The sequence below is a fragment of the Miniopterus schreibersii genome (genome assembly GCF_964146895.1).
Source record: "Miniopterus schreibersii genome assembly, chromosome: 21".
Taxonomy (NCBI): Eukaryota; Metazoa; Chordata; class Mammalia; order Chiroptera; family Miniopteridae; genus Miniopterus; species Miniopterus schreibersii.
Window position 1 is genome coordinate 11,684,518 of NC_138123.1, and position 6,623 is coordinate 11,691,140.

A 6,623-nucleotide genomic window follows, 5' to 3' on the forward strand; every position below is an offset into this window, starting at 1 on the left:
GATGCCGATCCTATGGGACTGCAGCTGAGTAGCTCTTTTGCGTCTTCACTGCATCCCAACTCCACCCACGTTCAACGGTCCATGATATGGCTGGTGGAGGGGTGCTGGCCGCCTCAACAGCTAAGTACTGCACAATTCCCTGAGATGCCAACAGAGCACTAAATGGACAGCACCCGTCAGGTATAAGGTGGCAGCTCTGAGTACAGACGGGTTCAAGACAGATCCAGCAAACTGACCACCATCCTTGAATCGGCCCCCATCTGAGTATACTGATAGGTAGCTAGGTTTTTTTGTTTTAAGTAAATGCATTTTTTAATTGTAAATTTATGCTTAAAAACAAAATGATTTTGTATTTTTTGTTAAAAGAAATGTCACATAAAGTGCCTAGGAGGCACTCAAACACTAGGTCTGTACTTTTTATTTGCAGCAGTCTAAATGGCTGAAATAACTATCAAAAGGTCACTCTCAGTAGGACCTAAAAACCTAAGCTTTTGCATTAGCATCATGATGTGTATTCAGTCAGCTTTGTGAAAATATAAATCAAAGAAGAAAAATAAATGAGCCATACTACTCTCAGCCTCAGTCATACCTCATATAATTTTAAAATTATGACGGCCCTTTATATTCAATCTTCGCTCAGACACAGAATGACGCAAATACCTGTGTCCTAAGATGTCAATGGCACATGAACAAGGCTGAGTTGGGGGTCAGGATGCAATGCAGAACCTGAAGGGGTTTACTGGGGCAGAGGGGAAGCAGAAATCGCACAGCCAGGCAGACAGATGCCACCAGGAACTGATTTTCTCCAACATGGGCAGAGACCTTTGTGATATCTCAGAAGTAAAGACTTCTTGCCAAACACCTTCTTTCCCTACAGCTCCCCCCAGCCATTCCCAGCCCGCACTCTCTCACCCAGCAGCTGACCGTGCTTCCCACCTCAGTGGGCTCTTTACTGGTACTTGAGATTCCTCAACTCTTGCCAAATCCTACGTGCCTCCTTCCTTGAGACGCCCTCTCTCAGTCGCCCCCCCTTCCACTCTTGGTCTGACTCTCACCCTTCACATTCCCTACATCACTGACTACTCACCCAAGACGCACACTCTAGTCAGATCACCTTCCTGAGCTCACGTCGAAAGGAATCTCTACCTGGGTGCTGCAAACATCTGAATTCAGTGTGCCCAGGTTTGTTTCTTTTCTTTTTTAATCCTCACTGGAGGACATTTTCCCATTGGTTATTTTTCAGAGAAAGTGGAAGGGAGGGAGGGGGAGAGGGAGAGAGAGAGAGGGAAAGGGAGAGAGAGAGAGATTGATTGGTTGCCTCCCGCACGCACCCCAACCAGGCCGGGGATCAAACCTGCAACCCAGGTACAAGCTCTTGACCGGGAATCAAGCCTGAGACCCTCTGGTCTGCAGGCCGACGTTCTAACCACTGAACCACTCTGGCCAGGGCCAGATTTACGTACCTTTAAAACCTCTACCTTCTCATAGTTGTCCTTTTGTGCCATCTACCACTACAGCAAAAATAAGCCATCACCTTATGATTCTTTTCTCTCTCTCCCTCTCAATTGTAAGAGGCCACCAACTCCTATCCTTCACAGGACTGTTAGAGCTGCTGCTTCCCCACTGCCACTGTTGCTGGCAGCTCAAGCCTCTTCTCAACTGGGCTACCCCAATACCCCCCACCTCTAGCCCTGCCTCAAACCACCCTTGAGAATGCAGCCAGATCTGATCATGCCGGTCCCAAGCTTAAAACCTCCCCTCCACCTGCCATGCAGGCCGGCCACTCCTGCCATCACCATTCTTAGTTCCGCAGAAAGATGGAGAGTTCCCTGGGACCGGGCTTTTCTTCTCTTTGAAACTCACATGAAAATAAAGTGAGTGTTGTCTAGCTTTTGTTTGGAACTGACAATTTAAGCTCATGATTTCTCTAGATTTTTAAGAACCAAAAAGCTACAAATATTTGACTCCTATTTTAACACTGTTTTGCGGCACAGAACAATTATTTTTATACAAAACCCCGTTAACATAGAAGTACAGGAGATCCACAAAATGGACATCTACATTTACTATGTTTCGACTTCATAAAGAAAACTCATGTTTGCTCTATCTGCAAACACCACGGTAGACAGAAACTGAATTCAAATGCAACAAGTGAGGATTCCAAGATGCTTTAATGACATGGGGGGGGGGGAATGGAGGGACGACTTTCTGTTTTTCATAGAGTAGTACTGTCCAATGAGGCTTTCTGCAAGTATAAAAACTGTTCTAGGTATGCAACCACCAGCCACAAAGTGCTATTGTAACCAAGGAACTGGATTTTTAATTGTCATTACATGAAACTTAAGTAACCACATGCGGCCAATGGTTAGTGTATCGGACACATAGTTCTGGGCATGGTACTAAACAATGCATCAGCACCTTAGCTACAGATGTGAACTCACCAAGTTTTGCAAAACACTTTATTTTTATATCTTTATTGATTTCAGAGAGAGGAAAGGAGACAGAGAGAGAGAGATAGAAACATCAATGATGAGAGAGTCATTGATCGAGCCCGCAGCCCGGGCATGTGCCGTGACCGGGAATCGAACCCCGATCGCCTGGATCCTAGGTCGACGCTCAACCGCTGAGCCACGCCCGGCTGGGCTGCAAAACACTTCTGATTACTAACTTACCAAATCTCCAAAATGCTCATACTTTGTTAGAAAAAAAAAAAGCCATCTTTTATTATTAACAAACACTAGAAGGTTACTAAGATACAGATAGATACATTTCAGCACATCTTCCCGGAAAGATACTTATTAGACTGCTAAACAAAGAATTATGAATGGAAGTTCTCTGTAGTGTTTTCTAAATCTCGCCAGTACACATTCTTTAAACCTCCCTGAAGTTAAAAAACGAGAAAGGAAAGGGGAATTTGCTTCAGCAGAGCAACTGAGCAGCAGTTAATTTCTGTAAAATGTCAAAAAGGTGAGCTCAAACCTAAGACAACTTTACCCTTTCAATGAGAAAAAAGAAAAGAAAATCTGTTTAACTTAAAAAACCCCAAACTTGTAGGATTGTAGATAAAATCCAAATCTCTACTTATAATCTTTAATTTATTAATTTACTTATATGTATTTAAAAGTATATTACATATCCCTACTGGCGTGGCTTAGTGGTTGAGCATTGGCCTAGGATCCAGGAGATCATGGTTCGATTCCCAGTCAGGGCACATGCCCAGGTTGCGGGCTCGATCCCCAGTGCAGGGCGTGCAGGAAGCAGCTGATCAATGACTCTCTCATCATTGATGTTTCTATCTCTTTCTCCCTTCCTCTCTCTGAAATCAATAAAGACCAAAAAAAAAAAAAAAAGTATATTACATAAGGCAGTATATATATTAATGCATGAAACGATTTTATTCCAATTAATCACTTACACCTTCAACATCAGTGTTCCTGTGGTCACTTGAGCCACTATGAATCATCCAATTCCATTTTCCAGAGCACATCACCTTTGCATCCACCAAATCGGCTATGGCAGAGCATTTCTTGAATCCACATATGATGCTCTCAATGGAAATCGCAACCCAAGCTACTAATACCCATTTAGGTGGGCAGGACTTCTTTCATTCAGCACTAACTGAACAGGCTGATTGTATAAATATTCCAAACTGGCATCGACTGAGGTGGTTTTAGCCTAAACAGCATCTTGTTTTTGGAAATAGAGTAACTGAGAGAGTGCCCTGTTATAGGAGAGACTTAATCCATCTGGTGACTCCCTTTTCAGAGAGAGACTTGTCTTATGATCAGGCATATACAGCACACACGTGAAGGTAATTTTTAGGAGTTTCTTCGTGCCTCCTCTGAGGGCTCTCCAAACTCCCATGTTTGGATAAAAGTGTCTGTCTCTGCTGGGCAGTCACTTTCCTTCAGGAGCCACAGGCAGACACGGAGCTGCCAGGACAAGCGGATGGGCCTTCTCTACTTTCAACCCAACCTTGCACAAGTGCAGGCACTATTTTTCCAGAAAGCTAACCTGATGTCTTCTGTGCTCATCTTAAAAACTTCCTACTGCTTCCACCAGGGCGGAGAATTAAAAAAACCTCCGCCTCCACTGTGTCGTTTCAACTCTGACCCACCTGTGTTAACACAGCTGGTGGGTACCAACCACCTCACTTCAGGGGCTTGGCTAGGCTCCTCCATTCACTGAAGACGCCCCACACTGGCACTCCACCTGGTCTAGCTAAGTCCTACCCAAGCTTCACAGCTCAGCTCGGCTGAGCCATCTCTTCCTTCCAAATGCTTCCTTGCCTATGGCCCCCTGTACCCAATGAACCCAGGGACAAGCCTCTCTCACAGTGCTCACCACACTATTAGTCTGTTTCTACATCCCCACTACTAATACTAACACTTGCTGAGTGTACCCCACTGGTAAGAAACTATTAAGTGCCTCTCCTTCACGTCTCACAACAACCCTATGAGCTAGGTGCCATTCTTCAGATGGGAAAGGTGAGGCCCAAAGAAGCCAGACAAGGTGCCCAAGGTTCCATGGTGCCCAAATGGGAACTCAGGCCACTGGGCCGCAGGCTCTGAGCTCTTTTCCTTTAGGGTGCTGCTGCTCAGAGGTTCTGCATTAGATCAGGGGCTTTGGGGGATCACAATAGCGAAGGCTTCCCAGATGCTTGTGGAGAGTGATCAGAATAGCCACTACCTGAGAAACTGCCTGTCACAGGAAGAGAGGCTGGAAACTTGACTCCTAGGACTGTCCACTGAGTGATGCTGGTTTAACAGAGGATCCCCAGGCTCCCTTCCAGTCAAAGCTAATCATCAATAACAAAACCCCTTTCTTTTCTCCAGAGATGTCCTCCACAGGTTTGCAAAAATAAAAACCCAAAACCCCCCAAATACAAAAAGAGTTACTGAGCAGTTAAGTGAGGCCTTTACCTAGTTCCAGAGTGAAAGAAGCCCATGCAAACCTCACCTTTGTTGGCAGGAGCAACAAACTATTCCAACTGTTGATCACACAGGAAAATGCTCACGGCAAGCCCACCTTTTGGTTTTCTAGTTTAACAATAACTTTCCAGGCAGGAAGAATTCATAAAGAAAATCGACTCGTTTGCATCCCATTTACACAAAAACGTTAGGCCTACAAGGATATTCACAGGGTGCTTCCCATACGTCAGGCATTTTCACAGACATCATTCCTTTCTCTGGCACCTTTAAAAGCTCCACCGAAGTCATCGGTCTCTTCCAGAAGAGGAAACCAAGGCTCACTGAGGTTACGCAGTTACATGGTTTCAACCTCAGGTCTCTGTAGTTACCCAGCCCCCATCCGTGACACTAAGTTTCTCCGAGTTTCAAGGTGTGGCGCCAAGTCCCCTTTCACTCTCATTTTCAAGCAGGGCGGCGGCCTAGGCTGGGGAGCGCCGCGGCGTGTCCCCCCCCCCCCACTCAGGTACATGACACGCGTGCATCACCTAGCAGAAGGCAGGCCAACTCCGCCCCCCGTTCCTCCCAGCACGGCGCCCAAAGGCTCGTTAGCGGGAGTTAACCACTCCAAGGTTTCAACCTACAAAGTCAGAGCCGGGTCCATTTACGACGAGCGCGCGCGTGGGGCTGGCGGGCTTACCTTGCGATCCTAGGGTACCTGCGGCGAGACGCGCATTATGAGGACACGATCAGGACCGAGGGGGCCTGCACGAGGCTCTCCTGCGCTCGGCTTCCGCGAAGTCTAAAGTGTCACCACCGTTCTGAGCATCACCTCGGCGCGCACCGACGCCTTCCTCACCTAACACATGTTCCAAAGCCTCGGCGATCGCGAGTTCCGCCGGAGCGCCCGACTCTCCCGCGGCTGTCAGGAGTCCACCCCCCTCGAAGGCAACCCTGCAGGCTGCTGTCCGCCAGCAACAGCTATTCTCACTCGGGATCGCCCCCTGTCACGGGCGGAGGTGGATCTCACATCCGTCCGCCACCATCGCCATGTGCGAAGTTTAATCTTGAGTTCGCCCGAAAGACGTCTCCTTTTTCCTTCAACGAGATCGGGACCGGCGCCCCTGCCCGGCTGCCCAGCGCCCAGGACCCCTTCCCGGCGGGTGCCCCGGAGCCGCCCCGGCAGGACCCCCGCGGAGCGGGAACGCAGAGCCCCTCCAGGTGGAGCCGCCGACTGCAGGCCACGCCGCCCGCGGCCGCCTGGGACTCGCAGGCCGAGGGCGGAGGCGCGGCCGCCGCGCCCGCGCACGGCCGGCCCCGCCCGCCCCGCCCCCACCGCCCCGCCGGCGGGAGCTGCGGGCGCGCGCCCCGCCTAGGCCTCGCCGCGCGCCGCCGCCCGCGCGCCCGCCCTCCCTCCCTCCCTCCCTCCCGGCCCCCGCCGCCCGCGCGCGCTCGGCTCGCGACCCCCTCCCCGGCCCTCCGCGCCCGCGCGCCCCGCACTCACTGAACATCCCAGGCGGCTCCGGCTCCTCCCGCCGCCGCCGCCGCCTCCGGGATCGGGTTGCTTCCGCCTCCGTCGTCGCTGCTGCAGGGTCTCGTTCCGACGGCCGGCTCAGCCGGGCCCCCGCGCCCCGCGCCCCGCCGCCCCCGCCGCGGCTCTGGGCGGCCGCTCCATGACTGACGGACACGGAGCGGGCCGCGGGCTGGGCCGCTCGG

At 50.5% G+C, this 6,623-nt stretch overlaps 1 protein-coding gene across 3 annotated transcripts in view; it reads right to left on the reverse strand.

Annotated features, from left to right (window-relative positions):
- Positions 1 to 6,622, reverse strand: part of TAF5L (TATA-box binding protein associated factor 5 like) — a gene marked incomplete at its 3' end in the record, with an annotated part of 30,592 nt that extends 23,970 nt beyond the window's left edge. The window contains exon 1 of one of the 3 annotated variants that reach the window (XM_081124060.1): positions 6,412 to 6,622. Of the gene's footprint in view, positions 1 to 5,607; positions 6,101 to 6,411 lie in introns of those variants that run through there. The other 2 variants (XM_081124061.1, XM_081124063.1) reach the window with 2 other exon arrangements.
- Between the last annotated feature and the right edge of the window lies 1 nt (position 6,623).